At 35.3% G+C, this 20,716-nt stretch overlaps 1 protein-coding gene across 1 annotated transcript in view; it reads right to left on the bottom strand.

Annotated features, from left to right (window-relative positions):
* Positions 1–20,716, bottom strand: part of LOC116466985 (uncharacterized) — a 262,684-nt gene that overhangs the window by 219,296 nt on the left and 22,672 nt on the right. The window lies entirely within an intron of this gene.

Raw genomic sequence — 20,716 nt, 5'->3', positions numbered from 1 at the left:
CTCACTCTGTCACTCAAGTTGGAGTGCAGTAGTGCAATCACAGCTCACTGCAGCCTCAACCTCCTGGACTCGACTGATCCTACTGCCTAAGCCTCCCGAGGAGCTGAGACTACAGGTATGTACCACCACGCCTGGCTAATTTTTGTAGAGATGGGGTTTCACCATGTTGCCCAGGCTGGTCTTGAACTCTTGGGCTCAAGTGATCCACCTGCCCCAGCCTCCCAAAATGCTGGGATTACAGGCATGAGCCACCTGGCCTGGCCAACAGTTTATATCTTTTTTTTTTTTTTTTTTTTTTGAGATGGAGTCTGGCTCTGTTGCCTAGGCTGGAGTGCAATGGCGCGATCTTGGCTCACTGCAACCTTCGCCTCCTGGGATCAAGCAATTCTCCTGCCTCAGCCGGAGAGTAACTAGGATTACAGGCGCGTGACACCACACCCGGCTAATTTTTGTATTTTTAGTAGAGACGGGGTTTAGTAGAGACCATGTTGGTCAGGCTGGTCTCAAACTCCTGACCTCGTGATCCGCCCCCCTCGGCCTACCAAAGCGCTGGGATTACAGGCGTTGAGCCATCATGCCTGGCCCAGTTTTTATCTTCTATTGGCACAATATGAATGGTGAGATGACATGAAGATGGTGGGTTTATTTAGGTGACTCACAGTCCTGATGTTATAGGTTACAGCAGCATTTCCCAAAGCATACTCCATATACCACTGCTAGTCCTCAACATAACTTTAGGTTAACATTTGAACATTTTACTAGCTATATAGTTTTAACATTTTAACAGTTACTTTTTTTTTTTTAAAGACAGTGTCTCGCTTTGTCACTCAGGCTGGAGTGCAGTGGCAGGATCTCAGCTTACTGCAGCCTTGACTTCCCAGGTTCAAGTGACCCTCCCTCCTCAGCCTCCCAAGTAGCTGAGACCACAGGTGCATACCACCATGCTTGGCTAATTTTTTTAATTTTTTTATTTTTTGTAGAGATGCTGTTTCACTATGTTGCCCAAGCTGGTCTCAAACTCCTGGGCTCAAATGGCCCACCCATCTTGGTGTCCCAAAGTGCTGGGGTTACAGGCATGAGCCACCATGCCTGGCCAATGTTTTTAACATCTATCAGGAAACAAACTAGCAGAATAAACTTTATAACACTAACAGGTGATTCAGTCATTAATAAAGTTTTACAACTATCAACACTAGTGCTCTTATTTGTTATAAATCTCTTCTATTATGTCTAGGACTATTTTTAAACCTCTTAACCATAATTTTAAAATGGTGGCTTACACCTGTAATCCCAGCACTTTGGGAGGCCGAGGCAGGCAGCTGACTTGAGGTCGGGAGTTCGAGACCAGTCTGGCCAATGTGGTGAAACTCCATCTCTACATAAAATTAAAAAAATAAAAAATATTAGCCAGGCATGGTGGCAGGCATCTGTAATCCCAACTACTCGGAAGGCTGAGGCAGGAGAATTGCAGAGGATGTAGTGAGCCAAGATCGCACCACTGCACTACAGCCTAGAGGACAGAGCAAGACTTTGTCTCAAAAAAAAAAAAAAAAGAAGAAGAAGGATCTTTTTTTTAAAAAAAAAAAAAAAAAAGAGTCCTTCAAAACCACAATATGATACCATCTCATACCAGTCAGAATGGCTACTATTAAAAATTTAAAATAACTGATACTGGCAAGGTTATATCATTTATACATTGTATTGCTTGCCGTAAGGCCAATATATGTAAAGCCATGGACTGAGTCTGGTTACTTATGCTGACCTATGAATGGATCAAAGTGTCAATAATTAAAATGTCTGCCTTGTATGTAAGGATACTGTGAATATGCAAATGACCACTATAGTTTCTCATAATATTGAATTTTCAGTCTCATCATCATATATTTCTTAGTGATATATCAATTCAGCACTTCTAGAAGTCAAATGTACGTATATATTATCATGAACTGCAATCCAGGTTGGACTTTTTTTTTAATTTAACTTTTAAGTTCAGGGGTACACATGCAAGTTTGTTATATAGGTAAACTTGTGTCATGGGGGGTTTCTTGTACAGATTGTTTTGCAACCCAGGTATTAAGACATTAGTTATTTTTCCTGATACTTTCTCTCCTCCCACCCTTCACCCTCCACCCTCCCATAGGCCCCAGTGTGTGTTGTTCTCCTCTATGTGTCCATGTATTCTTGTCATTTAGCTCCTACTTATAAGTGAGAATATGTGGTGTTTGGTTTTCTGTTCCTGTGTTAGCTTGCTAAGGATAATGGCCTCCAGCTCCATCCATTCCTGCAAAGGACACGATTGTTCTTTTTTATGGCTGCATGGTATTCTATGGTGTATATATACCACATTTTCTTTATCCAGTCTACCACCGATCAGCACTCAAGTTGATTCTATGTCTTTGCTATTGTGAATAGTGCTGCAATGAACATACATGTGCATGTTTCTTTACAACAGACTGATTTATATTCCTTTGGGTATATGCCCACTAATGGGATTGCTAGGTGAAATGGTATTTCTGTTTTTGGGCCTTTGACGAATTGCCACACTGTCTTTTACAATGGTTGAATTAATTTACACTCCTACCAACAATGTATAAGCATTCCTTTTTCTCTGCAACCTTGCCAGCATTTGTTATTTTTTGACTTTTTAATAATAGCCATTCTGACTGGTGTGAGGTGGTATCGCATTGTGGTTTTGAAGAACCCTTTTTAAAAAAAATTGATTCTACTATGATTAAGAGGTTTAAAAAATTTCTGGACATAATAGATTTGTAAAAATATGAGCACAGTGTTGATCATAGCAAAACTTAATTAATGACTGAATCACCTGTTTGTGTTATAAAATGCAAGCTTCAACAAAAATAACATTACAGAAAAATGACAAAAATAGTTTGAAATTTGCAATTTAATTGCCAGCTGAGAGTGAACCTATTTCATTGTAGGCTGTGTCTCAAGATACTGGTGTCATTTGACACATACAAAGAACATTATGAGAAACTTATTAAAATTTCTGAGGCAAAGTAGAAGAACATTCAGGCATCCTAGGAACTAACATGGTGTATAATACGGATAAGAATACAAAAGCTGGAGAAACCTTCCCTGTGTTGTTGTAAAATAATTGATGAAACACATATAATCATACAGGCAAATAAATGCAAAATCAGTGACTGGGGACAAAGCAAGCAAAATGATTGATAAGGTGCCTCTGTCAAATAAGAGTCTATTTTGGAATTGCAGCTGTGAACAGAAAGTAAAGGACCAATTATTATTCAGAGAATGACAAACTCAATAATATTCTCTGAAAACTGATGAATCTACCAGTATTGTACAGTCGGAAAATCTTTGGTAATTGTCTGACATGATCTGAGTAAAGTGATGTATAAAAAATTTTTCTCAGCCAAATTGTACATTTGAAGTAATATTTTTTAAATGTATTGATTATTTCAGGTAATCAATAGCAATGATAAGAAGTGATATTGAGGCAGGAAATAAGCTCTGCAGACAGGGAACCTAAAGAATTCCTAGAACTAAATTAAACTGAAAAACCCCAACCTTCTAAACCCAAGTGTTAATAAAGAGCTTTGTAGCTTCACTTCAGCTATGGCAGGAAACATCCTCTTCATTTGCATAGGACGTACACCAAGTAAATAACTTTGTAACTTCACTTCATCCTCTTCATTTACATAGGGAATACACCAAGTAAACAATGGGAAATCTCTAAAGGGTATTTAAACCCTAGAAAATTCTGTAACCAGTGCTCTTGAGCCGCTTGCTCAAGCCGGCTCCCACCCTGTGAAGTGCGCTTTTGTTTTCAATAAATCTCTGTTTTTGTTACTTCATTCTTTCCTTGCTTTGTTTGTGTGTGTTGTCCAATTCTTTGTTCAAAATGCCAAGAACCTGGACACCTTCCACCGGTAACAATATGACCAGGAATTCCACTCTGAGGTATCTACCCACAAGACCTGGAAGTATGTCCACACAAAGATTTGTACCCAAATGTTCCTAGCAGCATTATTCATAATATTCTGAAATTGTAAACAATCCAACATCCATCAACCTGAGAATGGATAAACTAAATGTGATCCTCATACAATGAAATGCTATTGAGCAATAAAAAGGAACAAAATGTTGGTATTTGCTACAAAATGGCTGAACCTCAAATACATTATGCAAACTGAAAGAAACCAAATGAAAAAGAGTATACATTATATGATTCCATTCATATGAAATGCTCAAGAAAAAGACAAATGTGTAGAGACAGAAAGCAGATCAGAGGTTTTCTGGAAATAAAGATGGCAGAAAGGATTGATTTCAGACAGCCTCAAGAGAAGTTAAGGGGAGGAGGTGATGGAAATGTTCTAAAACTCTATCGTAGTGATGGTTCAAAAACTAACAACTCTATAAATAAAGTTGCCCCAATGGAGTATCACAATCCCCAGCCAGCTCTTTGACTCAACCATCTACTGAAGGAATGAGCAGGTCCCCATGAGGAAGGAGTCGAGACACAACGGTAGTAATTAACCAGTTCTTCCCTAAAGGAATCTGATTATTTATTCAGGTAAGTGTCCATGGGAGAAGAGGAAAACCCAGAACTTATGATGGTTGTTGAATACAGAGTCTGAGTCAGCTATCATACCTGATACCAGCACTGAAATGTGTAATGTGTGGATCAATGGTCCTCAAACTTTAACATTCATTGAATCACACAAAAAAAGAGCTTGTTAAAACAAATTCCTGAGCTCCTTGCCAACAAAGAGATTCTGGTTCAGCACAATTCTGAATTTCTAACAAGCTCCCAGGTGATGAAGACAATGAAGGTCCACAGACCACACTTTAGGTGGTGCTTGTCTACGTGATATCCACATGGGAAACTTCCATTTAACCCATTCATATTCCAAGACAACTTCCCTCTTAGAAAAGTTGCTTAGGCCTGGCGCGGTGGCTCATGCCTGTAATCCCCGCATTTTGGGAGGCCGAGGTGGGTGGATCACCTGAGGTCGGGAGTTTGAGACCAGCCTGACCAACATGGAGAAACCCCATCTCTACTAAAAATACAAAATTAGCCAGGCGTGGTGGCACATGCCTGTAATCCCAGCTGCTCGGGAGGCTGAGGCAGGAGAATCGCTTGAACCTGGGAGGCGGAAGTTGCAGTGAGCCAAGATTGCACCATTGCACTCCAGCCTGGGCAACAAGAGCAAAAACTGTCTCAAAAAAAAAAAAGAAAAGAAAAGAAAAGTTGCTTACAGGACATGCATATGAATTCTAAAATTACATACAAATAAAAACATAACTCAGTAATGATATTCACATCAATGTACAAAGAAATTACATCACTGCCTGCATTTAGTCAAGGATAATAATTCCTTTCACTCCTTAAATTTGTCTCAATTTTTTAGTTCAATCATTGGAACTCATTTTGTCTTGTAATTAAGAAAGATTATCAATTGTTTCCAATGAAATAGATGAATAAACACAATGCATTAATTTTTATTAATAACTATTATGATCCACTAGCAAAAGCATATGTTACATGGAAGACAGCTTGTTTAAATGAAACTGAGACCCACAAAAAATATCCTACCATCTATAAAATCAAATAATCACAGATCTATTATGAAGATGGTTAACAACAAAAATAGGCAACAATTTTTAAATACTGAATTAAACTCTAATCTAAGCAAACAACACACTGCAAAACTCTACCTAAAATGGGCAGGAGAATCTCACCACAACTTGACATTACTTTTAAATATTGTCAAACAATTATATGTTGCCTTTGTTCCCTGCCTTCATTTTTACTGAAGTATGAAACTTCATATTGATATCATCAATTAAAATCCAACATTTCCTCCCAAGCACTGCCACTCAATAAAGTCAGGAATGTGATCACATCATGGGTAATTGCTGAATTATTGTTTTAAAAATAACATCTGTATGTGTGTACTTTGAGCTGAAATATGTCAGCTCCATTGCCAGAAGTTGGTATTATTATAGCATATTTCAGAAATGTAGCAGCTTTCAAAATAATTTTTAAAAGCATTTTACTTTTATCACAGGAACTTCAGAGCATGCATGTGAGCTCGACAAAGCCATGCTTCCCAATGACATATCATTTTTCAACATACTGTTGTTGTTACATTTACACCACTCAGAAGACTGGGGGGAGTACCTGTTTCTCTCATCTTCTGTGTCCCTCTCTCTAGTAAACAAGATAATACCTGCCTCTTTGATGAAATATTGTGAAGCTACAGGAGCTAACACTATCATACAATTTCTGTCTAAAATTTTGTTTATAAATGTGCTAATAAGGAGAGAAGCTTTGAATACAACATCAGTGCTGAAAATTTCCATGAAAGCTCATTTTGGTACAACTCTAATTGGGCTGAGTGGGTGAGTGAGTCACTCCTCTTCAGTGCATTCCTGGGTAGTCTTGGGATGCTGGTGTAGACCAGAAGAAGCACTGCTGCCTAGAGAGTGTAGCCAACTCAACCAGACTTCCCACCCACTCCCAGACTTGGCCTGACATCCAAGAGCCTGTTATAAGAAGTGAAGACCCCTAGAAAGAAGCCATTTCCGAGTATTTTCTTGTCTCCCAACATTTCCATAAACTAACAAAACAAGGAAGAAACTCTTGAGCATGTTGCTGTTTGTCCACTGTTGATGTAAGATATAAATACACGACTCTCTAAAACAGTACCTACTGTTAGCAGCCTTTTATACTTATTTTTGTTTTGTTTTTAAATAGGCAACTAATTGTATTATCCAGAAAACATAACTCAAATCCATTTGAGTGTCACTTCAACATTCCTGTCTCAGTAATAGGACAAGTAGACAGAAAATAGGTATGCATGTAGCAGAACTGACCAACACCATCAATCAAGTAGACCTAATAGACATTTTTGGAACATTTCACCTAAAAAGAGGAGAACACACTTTCTAGTCAGCTGTACAAAGACCATTCACAGAGATAGGCCACATATAGGGCCATAGATAGGTCTCAATAAAATTAAAAAGATAGAAATCAGACAGACCGTGTTCTTTGACAACAATGCAATTTTACAAGTCAATCACAAAAAATATGTGGAAATCACCAAATATGTGGAAATTAACACAATTCTAAGCAATCCATGGGTCAAAACAAAAATATTGCAGGGAAAATTAGAAAACATTTTGAACTGAGTGAAAATTATACGTGCTGCCTATCCTTGACGGGATACAGTGTTCAAAGGAAAAAAATATTGTTGGAAATGCCTTATATATAAGCAGGTAGATAGAATTAAAAATCCAAAATTAATGGCCTATGCTTTTTATTTTCAGAAAGAGAAAAAAAGGAAAAGCAAAGAGAAAGAAATGTATTTGAGTGAAAGGGTATTTCCTGAAGAACCTGGGTTATGCCCCCAAATTGAAGAAAGAACAACAGGAACGAGGGCCCCTGTGGGGACAGCGCCAGAAACAAGAATTCAATCAGCCCTGTCTGCTTTCTCTCTCTCTGTTTGCCCTATTTTATTCATCACTGCATAATGCCACTGCTCTCAGTTTTTTCATGTGGCAGGGAACATCCCACATTTTCACAGCTCCTGAACACACAGAAAAGACACGTTTTCTCTCCCAGCTTCTGATTAGAACTCCCTAGAGAAGGATGCCGGCCAACCTGCTCTAGACCCCTGGCTGCCCCTGGCCAGGCCACAGCAACCACTGTGATTGGCTCAGTCTGGCTGGGTATCTACTCCTGTGACCAGGGCATTGGGTGTGTGATTATGGGATTGTCTGCCCCTGGCAAAACCACAGGGCACTTCCCCCCAAAGGAGCAGAGTGGCAGCATACAGCAACAGAACCACAATCATTTTGGCTTCAGAATAGCTCTCTTTGCTATCAGCCCCAGGAAAGTTATTTATTCCATTCATAAATGAGAAAACAGAATAAGACACAAATTAAGACACACACACAGTGGAAATAGATGGAGTCAAATCATATTCATGACATTCAAACAACATCACTTTTGAAGATTTTAATAAACATACCTTCCTTAGCAATCTGTTACTGATATAGTTAGATTTTCAGAAATTTTATTTTAGGAAAAATTGAGAATTTCAGACCTTAAAATGGATTAATCAAATACTCACTTTTGGAGGGGTCAGGGAAGATAGGAGAAAGTTTCCAATACATTGTTCAACAGTCTGGGGATGTGTTAGTCAGTATCTGTAGTGACTCAGAATACAGAAGTGAGATGGTGTTTTGAGTATCCTTTATCTCTGTGCACAATGGCTCCCCTGCTAACAGGTTCTGTTTCCAGAGAACAGGAAATATTCTGTGCTTTCTAGATTCACTCGCACTTCCAGGTAGGACTTGGTATCTGAATTGAATATATCCCAGCTGAGCAGTCTACAGCAAACTCTGATGCTGTCATTGGTTGTTTTGTTTTGTTTTCAGTAAAAGAAACTTACTTAGCTGAGTTCAGATCTCTGACAAATGATCAGTAGCTATTTGGAAGTGCCTAATGGTCTAACATCTAAAACTTTGGTATTATGCATACAATTTTTATTTTTAGTTAACTGGGTGGTTCAATGGGACAGATACAAATTGAGACATCATTATGAGCCAGGAAAATATTTACTTTTTTTTCTGTGTATTTCTTGCAATCTAAATGAGACCAAGTTATTTATGAGAGAAGAGAAATCCTAATAGGAACCAAAGGCAAAGCTTATTCAAAAACACTTCAGGCTTTAGAAAATTAAGTCAAATTAGATGAATTATTAAACTTCATGCATGCAAAAGTAAAAAAGCAAATATTAAATAAAAGTGTCTTAACTAATTGAGTATAAACCAGGTTGAAACTAAATTTTAGGGAAAGGCTTGGATTTGATGTAATTATAAATAGTCATGTAATCAAAGTATCACCAAAAGCTCACAAATCACCACTAAAGAACTTATTCATGTAACCAAACACCACCTGTACCCCAATAACCTATGGAAAAAAAGCTGAATTCTGTAAATTTACATATACTTGAGTTTTTTAATAAGAACAATGCTACTTGTCTAGCCCAGGGTTAATACAGGTATTTTTCTCTCTAACATAAATTAGAATAATTTGATAACATTTGGGTTTTATGAATAATACAGAGATGAAACCACCTCACATAATTTAGTATTAAATTACTTAATCCATAAACATTTGTACCTGATTTCTCATAGGAAGGTAATGATACAAAATAGCCTCTCAGGCAAAGTTAAAACTGTTATTTCGGAAGCATAAGGATATTCTGATGATGAGCCATAGTCAGATAATATACAGGGGTCTGGGACGCTAAATTCTGTTCTTGTATTTTAGAAAGGCCAGAACAGGAAGCAGTATGATGCAGAGGAAATAACACTCAACTAGGAGATAGGATGTTTGGACTTTGATGCCTTCTACAACCAAATAGTCAGATGACCTTGGATGAGCCACTTAAATGCTTTGTGACATAGTTACTTCTGTAAAATAAGAAGGTTTGAGAGATGATCTCAAAGTCCATTCCAGCTCTATAATTCCATGACTCCTTACATGTAAATGTGATTAGCATGCTGCTTAGACCATGGAAAATAATTTTAAAATGCTACTATATCTTCTTTCTTTCCTTTTCTTTCTTTTTTATCTTAATCCCTTTGATGAATCCAACCACATTCCCAATCCATATTGATTTCTGTATCTCCAACACATATCTAGTACAGAAGCTGGCAAAAATTGTTAGCTATTAAAAGGGTAGTACCTGTTGTCAAGGAACTCAGTCTAATAGGGCAAATGTGTAAGTAAATTGCATTACTGTGACTGAAGTCCAAAAACATTAGTAATTTATGTTCCTTACAAAACAGTACATCAAAAAGACTGATGAGCTATTCTTTAAGGTAGGCCAGAGACAATTAAGCAGAGAACATCTCAATATCTGAAATATATTTTTTAAAATGATCAGGAGCTAGTCAGGCGATAGAGAAAACAGAATAGTCATTGGAGGCGTGACACAGTAGTGTATTCAACTTAGGTGCAAATACAAAAATTGTGGTTAGTTGTCATAAATTTCCCGTCCTTAAAATCAGATTTCCTGGCATATACTATCTCGTCTGAGTGATTTCTTTTAATGACAAATGGCTTATTTAGTTTAGAGCTTCTACTGAAATATCTCTATCACATTTAGTATTCCTTGATTATTATAGATATCATTATGTATATAACATTATATGTTTACATAATTTGGGGTGTTTTCTATTTGGTTCCACCAATGAGTATGCCTATTCTTTCACAAATATGAAGTATATTAACAACTATAACTTCATAATATATCATGATATCTAACATGGCAAGTCCTCTCAAATTTATTTTTAAAAATTTTTCCTCTTTAAGAATGTCTTGCCTATTCTTGAGATTTTGCTGTTTCATATAAAAGTTTAGAATCAGCTTGTCAAGTTTCACTAAAACCACCATTGGAATTTTACTGGAATTTCATTAGTCTAAAGATTAATTTGGGGAAAACACACATCTTTATGATATTTAGTCTTTCTATTTATGAAGTGTTACATCTGTATTTATATAGGTCTTCTTTAATATATTTTAATAAAGTTTTAAATTGTTTCCATAAAGGTTTGTCTATTTATTATTAGATTTGTTACTCTCTACCTATTTGCCTATTTTTATTGCTATTATAAATGGTATTTTTAATATATTTTCAAATTACATATTTGCTAGAATCTCTAATACAATGTTAAACAGAAATGTTGATGATAAACAACTTTCCTGATTTTAAATAAAATGCTAATATATTTTACCATTAAAAAGGATGCCTTCTGTTCATTTTTTGCAGAGAATTTTCATCAGATTAAAAAAAGACCTTTTTATTCCTATTTTGCTAAGAGTTTTTATAGTGAATGTGCATTGGCATTTCAAATGCCTTGTTTTCACTTATTGAAATAAAATTATGCTTTTTCCCTTTAATCTATTATTGCGGTGAGTTACATTAGTGAAGTTTCTAATATTAAACTCCCTTGCCTACCTGGGATTATATGTATATATATATTATATATGTATATATATTAAATATGTATATATTTATATGTATATATATTTATATATGTATATATGTATGTATATATATTTATATATGTATGTATATATATTTATATATGTATATATGTATATATGTATATATATTTATATATGTATATATGTATATATGTATATATGTATATATGTATATATGTATATATGTATATATATTTATATATGTACATATGTATATGTATTTATATATGTATATATGTATATATATTTATATATGTATATATGTATATATATTTATATATGTATATATGTATATATTTATATATGTATATATGTATATATATTTATATATGTATATAATATATTTTATATATGTATATATTTATATATGTATATATATTTATACATATATGTATATATTTATATATATATATCTCTCTCACTGGATTTGATTTGCCAATAGTTTGTTTAGGATTTTTGCATCTATGTTCATGTCTGATATTGGACTATAAATTTGCTCCCCCATACAGTCTGCTCCAGCTATGTTATTGCTGCATAACAAAGTACTCCCACCCATAGAGGCTTAAAGTAACAACTATTTTATTATGTCTCCCGGTTTTGTGGGTTGGAAATTTGGGCAGGGCTTCTCTGGGAAATTGTTCATTTCTGTATGCCATTAACTCAGATCACTCAGTGGTAGTCAGCTTGTGACTGAACTGAGCTGAAGTCCAAGACAAATTCAATCAAATGCCTGGTACATTGGCAGGGAAGGCTGGAATGCTGGGCTCAGCTGGGCCCCTCTCCTTCTCCATATAGTCTCAGGGTCTTACCGCATAGTCTATACAACAGGATAGTTATGCTTCTTCCACAGTAGTTCAGGGCTCCAAGCAACCAAGGTAGTACCCATCAGTCCTCTTAAAAGCTGGGTCCAGAATTATCACCGCACTACTTCTGCCATACTTTATTAGTTTTAAAAAAAGAGGCAGTATAAGCATTAAATACTGTAGAGGAGAGGTAAACCTAACTCTTTATGGAAGTAGTTTCAAAGACTTTGCATCCATGATTTACCTACCACAATAATTGTTTATGTTCTTGTTATCAAGACCAAACTAGCCTAATAACATGAGTTTGATTTCCTCTTTGTCTATTCGCAAGAAAACCCTTAGTATGATTTTAATCATCTGCTCCTTAAATGCTTGTTAGAAGTTTCTTCTAAAACCATTTTTGCCTGTTGTTTTTTGTATGAAGATAATAATTTTAAGACTACTCAGGCTTTCAATTTTTTTCTGAGTCACTTTTGATAAATCCTTTTTCTAAGGAATTATTCATTTTTTCTAAGTGTTTAGTATATTGGCACAAAATTGTTCATTGTTTTCTCTTTTTATTGTGTACAGATCCATAGCTATGTCAATTTTATTATTATTACTACTTTTTTTGAGAAAGCATCTCATTCTGTTGCCCAGGCTGGAGTGCAAGTGGTACAAATATGGTTCATTGCAGCCTCGACCTCCTGGGCTCAAGTGATCCTCTGTCCTCAGCCTCCCAAGTAGCTGGGACCACAGGCATGTGCCACTACACTCAGATAATTTTTTAAATTTTTTGTAGAGATGGAATCTCACCATTTTGCCCAAGCTGGTCTCAAACCCCTTGGCTCAAACAATCCTCCCATCTGGGCTTCCCAGAGTGCCCAAAGTGAGATTACAGGCATGAGCCACTGTGCCCAGCCTATGAATACTGTTTATGTGTTGTCTGTTTATCAATCTAGCCAAAATTTATTTACCTCACAATATTTCAAAAACTAACATGGTTGATAATTTCTATTGCTTGTTTGATTGTTTCTCCTTATTTTCTGCACTAATTTTTACTATTTTTTCTCTCATCATTATTTCTATTACATTTATTGTGATGTTTTATCTTTTTTAATCTCTTATTCTTATCCACATCTTATCCATTTGTAAAAGTTTTTTTATACATTCGGAACATAAGGTTCTTGTTGATTATAAGTGTTAGTAGTATGTTCTCCCACTCTATTTTTTTGCTGAACAAGTTTTCTTAATTTTAAAGTATTCTAGTATATCAATATTTTCTTTTATGATTAATGTTGTGTGTGCTGCTCAAGAAATCTATCACAATTTTCAAAGTCATAAATATATTCTATATTATTTTTAAAAAGATCTAGCATTCATATAGAATCAATATTTGCATTTGTTATCAGTAGGGGTCAGATATATGGTTCATTGTCTAGTTATGGTTATCAAGTTGAGCTGGAACCACTTATTGTTACCTAGTTGACCATATGGTTATCTAGTTGACCCAGAACTATTTATTGAAAAGACCTCCCTTTTCCTACTGCTCTATTATTTCTTCTTTAATATAAATCAAATAGATGTATATATGTGGGTTTGTTACTGAGCACCATTTTGTTACATTGGTCTATTTATCCATCTTTGTTCCAGCACCACATTATTGCAATTACTATAACTTCGTAATAAGCTTAATATCAATTAGAGTAGTTCTCTCATCTTGTTCTTCTTCATGAAGGAAGTTGATTATTCATGGCTCTTGGCTCATTGCGTTGCTCTGTGAACTTTATAATCAACTTGTCAATTCATACCTTAAGAAGACAGAAATTTCGCTAGAACTGCACTAAATCTAGTGGGTCAGATTGAGTAAAATTGACATCTTTGAAATATTGACTCTTTAAATCCATAAATGTAGTGTATGTCTCCATTTCTTTAAGTCTTCTAAAAATTTATCTTTAAATTGTTTTTTGAATAGCAGTCATGCACAACCTATGTCAGATTTATTGCTAGGTATTGGTTGTTGTTTTAATGCTACTGTAATTGTTATTTTATTTCATTTTCTAATTCTCTGTCAATACATAAAAATATAAGTTATGTTTTCATATTGGATCTTGCACTCAATAAACTTGCCAAAATCATTTCTTAATTCTAATAATTTATCAGTGATTATTTCGGATTTTTGGAGCATGAAATTATATTGTACATTAATAATGATAAATTTTCTTTCCTTTCAAGTGATTGTATTTTAATTTCATTTTGATTTATCGCACTGGCTAGGACCTATACAAAAATGTTGACTTAAAGTGATGGTAGGTAGTGCCCTTACATTATTTTCTATCTCAAACAGAAATCTTTTAATATTTACCATTGAATTTGATGTTTGCTGCAGTTTGTTTTGTTTTAGAATATCTTGTATTTGAAATGAGATTAAGTTCTCATTCTTAGTTAGAGAAGAGCTTTTACCATTAATAACATTAAGTTTCATCAAATACTTTTTCTGAATCCATTTGAATACTTACAACATTTTCTCTTTTATGCCGTTAATGTAGACTACAATGACTGATTTTCTAATATTAAACCTACCTCATATTTCTGAAATAAATCAAATGAGGTCAATATTTTACACTTTTATCTATTGGCTGATTCAAATTTCTACTTGAATTTATAGACTTTCATATCATTGTCATAAATGAATTGGCCTATAATTTTCATTCTTTAATATTCTTTTAAAATTTTCATTTTGAAAATTATTCTGACCTAATAAAGTAAGCTTGGACATGTTTCTTCTATTTTATTCTCCAGGAAAGGTGACAAAATTAGCACTTTATTTCACAAAGTTTACTAGCAAATATACTACATTAAGAATATTTATAATTTCTATTTCTTCTTGCATCAGTTTTAGTGTTTTATTATTCTAGGACTTTATTAATTTTACATATTTTTCAAATTTATTGTCATAAAGTTGGAAACATAGGATCTGTAGAAATATAATCTTTTCATTTCCAATATTAGGTATTTCTGCATTCTCTCTTTTTAAACTTTTTCTTCACCAGTCTCAGAAGGAAGGAGTTTGTCAATTTTATTACTCTTTCCAAAGTACCCCGTTTTGGTTTTGATGCCTCTATCTCATTTTTTAATTTTTTGCTTGTCTCTTTATGATTTCTGTTCTTCTGTTCTACTGTCTTCAAGATTCATCTACTGTTTTTTTCTAATTTCTTGAGACAGTTCATTAACTTTAATCTTTCTTCTTTTCTAACGTATGTATTTAAAACTAAAAATTTCTCATTCAGCATGCCTTTAATTACATACCATGAGTTTTGACAGGTATTATATTTATTAACATTTTAAAGTATTTTCTAATTTTTGTTGTAATTTATTCTTTAACTCACAGATTACTTAGGAGCATATTATTTATTTTCCAACTATTTGGGGGATTTTCAAGTTTTCTTATTGTTGTTGACTTTTATTTCTACTGTGGTCGGTGAGCACACTCCATTTTATTATAATCCTTTTAACTCTTTTCCTGATTAGAAAAAAAAAAAAAAGGTTTCTGCCAGTGCTTATTTAATTTTACATAGATATGCTCTCTGAGGCTGAAGCAAATCTGACTGGTTTTCACTGGGAAAATAAAATACAAAAACTGAGCTGGGCATGGGGCTCATGCCTGTAATCCCAGCACTTTGGGAGGCCGAGGTGGGTGGATCTCCTGAGGTCAGGAGTTCAAGACCAGCCTGGCCAATATGGTGAAACCCCACCTCTACTAAACATACAAAAAAATTAGTCAGGCGTGGTGGCACACGCCTGTAATCCCAGCTACTCGGGAGGCTGAGACAGGAAAATTGCTTGAACCAGGGAGGCAGAGGTTGCAGTGAGTCAATATCGTGCCACTGCACACCAGCCTGGGCAACAGAGTAAGACTCCATCTCAAATAAATAAATAATAAAATATAAAAACTGTTCTTGGAGTTTTTTTTTAAACAGAACTGACATCAGAATTGTCTATCTCAGAAAAACTGGATTCATCAAATGTCAACACCTGTCAGAGAATGATGTTAATATCACACATAAGAATGCTACTTTTTCTAGAATTCGACACTTTCAGTAATTGAGAATTACTGTATTTTGTAAATGGGAATAACACTACTAAGGACAGAATGCATAAATAAAAAGATATCTTTTCTTTCCAAAGTCCATATATGAGAGCAATGTGAAAATAGTAATAAAAGCGGGATATTTTGTTGCAAAGTTAGTTACCTCAGGGTCAAATGCTCCAGCCGCCAAGTGTGGCCAGCAAGTATTCTTGCGGCTTCTCGGAGCAAATGGGCAAAGAGTTAAACATGTTGCGACATGCTTTCTGCCCTAGCTAGCATGCATGTACTGAATTTTCATAAATTTTCTCTGCTCACAGAGAATTAAGCTAAAAATGGCACCATTTAGTGTTATTTTTTCTTCTTTCTTACTTTAAATAATTGACTATTTTAGTTATATATTCTTTACTTTTTTTTTATTACCCTGAGCGATTAAAACCTGGATTCTTCATTTATCAAAGACTAGGATAATTTAGTCCTTATATTTCTTCCAAGACAGTTCCAGAACCTTTGAATATGTAACCTCAGTTTATCATTCTTTAGATTTAGATGGCATTGTTGTCATATATTTTAACTCTATATGTTTTAAATTTTAAATATGATATTATTATAATTAATTTGAATAGTAAATATTTAGGCCCTTTTTGCTGCTCTTTCTCTTGCATCTCCACACTTTTCTGTCTAGTTTTCTGTCTAGTTGTCTGTCTAAAACTATCCATTTACCCTTTCTTACTGAAGAACATGCCTTAGTATTTCTTTCAGTGTAGATTTTCAGGTGATAAATTCTTGCAGTTTTTGGTTGTGTGGAAAATACTTTAATTTCACCTTTATTCATGAAGAATGTTTTTATTGAAAATAGAATTTAAAATATATGTATATATAAAGAAAAAAGAGAAAATACAATTTTAGATTGGCAGTTATTTTCTTTCAGCCTTTATTTTACTGGGCTTGAGTTTCCATTGCTTCTATTAACTCACTGACTTTTTTTTTTCTAACATATATATTTGAAATGAAACATTTCTCTCAACATAGCTTTAGCTACATATTATGAGTTTTGATGGTTAATCCTATTTTAATTCATGTAGAGTTACAAAGATTTCTTCCTGGTTGCTTTTAAGCATTTTTCTATCTTTGTAGTTCCGCAACTTTACTATGATATACTTATGTGCGATTTTGCTTTTATTTACCCTGTTTGTTTCATAAAGCACCTTGAAGCTATGGCTTTAAATCAAGCTTGTCCAAACCATGGCCCATGGGCTGCATGCAGCCCAGGACATCTTTGAATGTGGCCTAACACAAACTCATAAACTTTCTTAAAACATTTTGAGATTTTTTTGTGTGATTTTTTTTAAAGCTCATCAGCTATCGTTAGTGTTAGTGTATTTTATGTGTGGCCCAAGACAATTCTTCTTCCAATGTGGCCCAGGGAATCCAAAAGATTGGACACCTCTATTTTAAATCTTTCATCCTTTTTGGAAAATTATAAGTCCATTATTATTTTAAATACACTTCTGCCTTATTTTCTTTCTACTCTCCTCCAGGACTCTCATTATCCACGTGTTAGTTGTGACTCACATATTCCCAAACTTAGGCTATTTTATCTATTTTCTGTCTTAAAAATATATTTTCTGCAAGCTGTCTTCTAACTGTTAGTCCAAACTGCACCATTTTGTAAGCTCCCTGCTATTTTGCAGACCTTGGTCAAAGTGAAACATTTCATGGGGGTTTGGGGCATGAAAAACCTCCTGCCTAACCACCTGACCGTGTCACAAGGCGGTCAAAGGCCCAACTAAAGAAACATCCCTATCATATCTTGCTGGACAAAGGTCCAAGGAACACCACGATGACATCCTGCCGGAACAAGGGCCAGAACCGCCTCATCATTGGAACATCTTATCAATATCCTGCCAGGTAGCAAGCTATACTGCCCAGATCCCTCCTGCCCATACCTATAAGTACACCCAGCCTGTAAGCAGTGGTGGGCTCTGGCATTAGGCTGGTCCCCCACTTCTGTAGGTTTTATGCTGGACATGAAGACATGAAGCCTGCATTTGCTGCTGTGCACCATTTTCCTGCGTGTGTGTGTGTGTGTGTGTGTGTGTGTGTGTCTTTCTTTAACCCTCGTCATCCCTTCAAAACCTAACACTAATTCATTAATCTTCTCTTCTGTCAGATCTCATCTGACAGTAAACTCATCATTTAGTTCTCAGTTTCAGGTTTTTGTTTATTTGTTTCATTCCAGGATTTTCATTTAGTTTTTTTGTTCAAATTATCTTGAACGTTGTTAGCATAGTGTCTTTAAAATCTGTGTCTGGTACTTCCATTTTCTGGATCCCCTAGAATCCCCTAGGTAATGGGGCTCTTCTATTATCTGTTGTTTCTCTTGGATTTTGATCATATTGTTTGATTTATTTATGTGTCCTTCTTAATTTAGTGCCAGATAGTATATATAAAACATTTTAGAATTTAATTTAGGCTATATTATCTTCCCTCAGAGAAAATTTATATCACCTTTGGCAAGTGATTATGGGCTCTATCTGGAATCACCTTAATCCAACTTGAGAAGCTGAGATTATTCAAACTAGGTTTCAGTTCCTTCAAGGACTTCATTTACAGTTAATCACTTCTAGAGTGAGCTGTTCAGGATCCCAACCCAACCCAAAGCATGAGGATTCTACCTCTTCTCAACATTTCTTGATATGCCCTTGTCTCCAATATTTAGGAGGAGGGGAAACTGGGGACTAAATTGAATATGCTATTACCCAGGGAAAAATTAAATTAAAATTATTTCTTCTAAGACTCAGCTAGTACTACAGACTTGAGAACACTCTGGCCCATTCTAAGATGCCCAGATTAATGTGGGGGTTTTAGGATCAGCAACTCAACCTTGTTGCATGCCTAAGGCTTAGTCTCCTTGCCTTAGCTCTGGCACTGGCATTACAATCAGGGTAGCCTTGCTTTTCACAAGGGTTTACTTGTGGCTCTGGCTTTACTTCACAGATTATATTTTGTGTATTCTTCTTTCTGCGTTTGTGTGTTTTGGGCTGCTGAAGATTTTCCTTTCTTCCTGTAAGCCCAGTGATGCAAGAAAAATTTCTTAATGCAGGATTTATGCAAAATCTTCTTTGTTTCCAAGTTATCATTTTGTAAGTTTTTTTGAGAAAGATAACATCCTCAGAATACTTAACATACTGAAGTCAAGTTTAAGCTTAGTGTTCTTGTGGAAAAACTATACACTGAATAAAAACATGCTTCCACTAATTACAAATGCATCTTTTTTGAAATGCTTTATAAGATAAATAAAATTATTAATCCCTTATTTTCCTCATTATGTTATAGTTGCTTTATTGGTGACATTATAATAAGTCTCAGGTGAGTCAATGGTATAACATTGGATTCTCACATGGGGATCAGTAGGTATTCAAGACAACCTCTTATTTAAACCTCAAATTCTGGCTTTACCAGAAAGATCTGCACAATGGCAGTCATCCCAGTTCTCGTATTCATAAGCCTCAGACCTGCCTGTATACCCTGCTAGCTGACTCAGCATGAATGGCAGCTTTCAGTAGATGTTGAGCGAATATGAAAGCTGGAGAACTAGACTGAAATCTATGGAATAAATTACCAATTTCTTAAGTTGCAGTGAAACAATTTGTATTTTTTTTTTTTTGGATTAAACATATCCACAATTTGGGAGGTTGAGGCCTCCCAAATTTGGGAGGATTGCTTGAGCCCAGGAGTTTGAGGCTGCTGTGAGCCATGACTGCACCACTGCACTCCAGCCTGGGAGACAGAACAAGGCCCTGTCTCAAAACGAAAAATAAAAAACATATCCAGAGAGTTGTAGTATGTTAAGAAAAGAGAGAGGCATTCCAATGTCCTAGCAGCACAGTTCCAAATGGCTTACTTCTGCCTAATCATTCAGATGTTAACTACACAAACAGTACTAGTGTGTGATAAATTATGAATAAAAAGGTGGTGTAGGGCAGGCTCCGATCAGACTGACCTTTATGCTTAAATCTCAGTTCACGCAGTTATGAGCAATTAAATTTTGGGTGAATTTCTTAACTTCCTTAGTCTTCCATTTCCTCAGTAAAATGTTACTACTTGCCTCATATGATGATGAGGTTTTCAGATATGACAAGTTCCTAAAATATAGTAAGGATTCAGGAGATTTTTATCAAGTTATTTCTTTTTTACTAGGTTTTTTTCTTGTCCAGGAAGAGTAATAGTATTCTGAGGGTCAGTTCTCCAGCCAAGCTCCAAAATAGACCTCATGGCTTATAAGGCAACATGAAAAAATATAAGCTGGTGCTCAATCCATGCTTTGTCTAAACCCAGTAAAGCCTAAATAGCCAACAGAAATAATGAAAAGCACACAGGATGTTCAGGAGTCTTCGTTATAATCATATATGACATTTTTATTTCAAAATGCATTATTTAGGCCGGGCACAGTGGCTCACGCCTGTAATCTCAGCACTTTGGGAGGCTGAGGCAGGCGGATCACTTGAGGTCAGGAGTTTGAGACCAACCCGACCAACAGGGTAAAACCCCATCTCTACTAAAAATACAAAAATTAGCCAGGCATGGTAGTGGTAGGCGCCTTTAATCCCAGCTACTTAGGAAGCTGAGGCAGGAGAATTGCTTGAACCCAGGATGCGGAGGTTGCAGTGAGCCGAGACCACACCACTGCACTCCAGCCTGGGTGGGTGATGGAGCGATACTCCATCTCAAATAAATAAAATAAAATAAAATAAAATGCATAATTCTAAACCTAACAGTAATTAAACATAAAAGAAT

This window comes from Hylobates moloch, unplaced genomic scaffold, assembly GCF_009828535.3.
Source record: "Hylobates moloch isolate HMO894 unplaced genomic scaffold, HMol_V3 SCAFFOLD_4, whole genome shotgun sequence".
Taxonomy (NCBI): domain Eukaryota; kingdom Metazoa; phylum Chordata; class Mammalia; order Primates; family Hylobatidae; genus Hylobates; species Hylobates moloch.
Note: the sequence above shows the minus strand (reverse complement) of the source record. Positions and strands in the feature narration are given on the sequence as shown.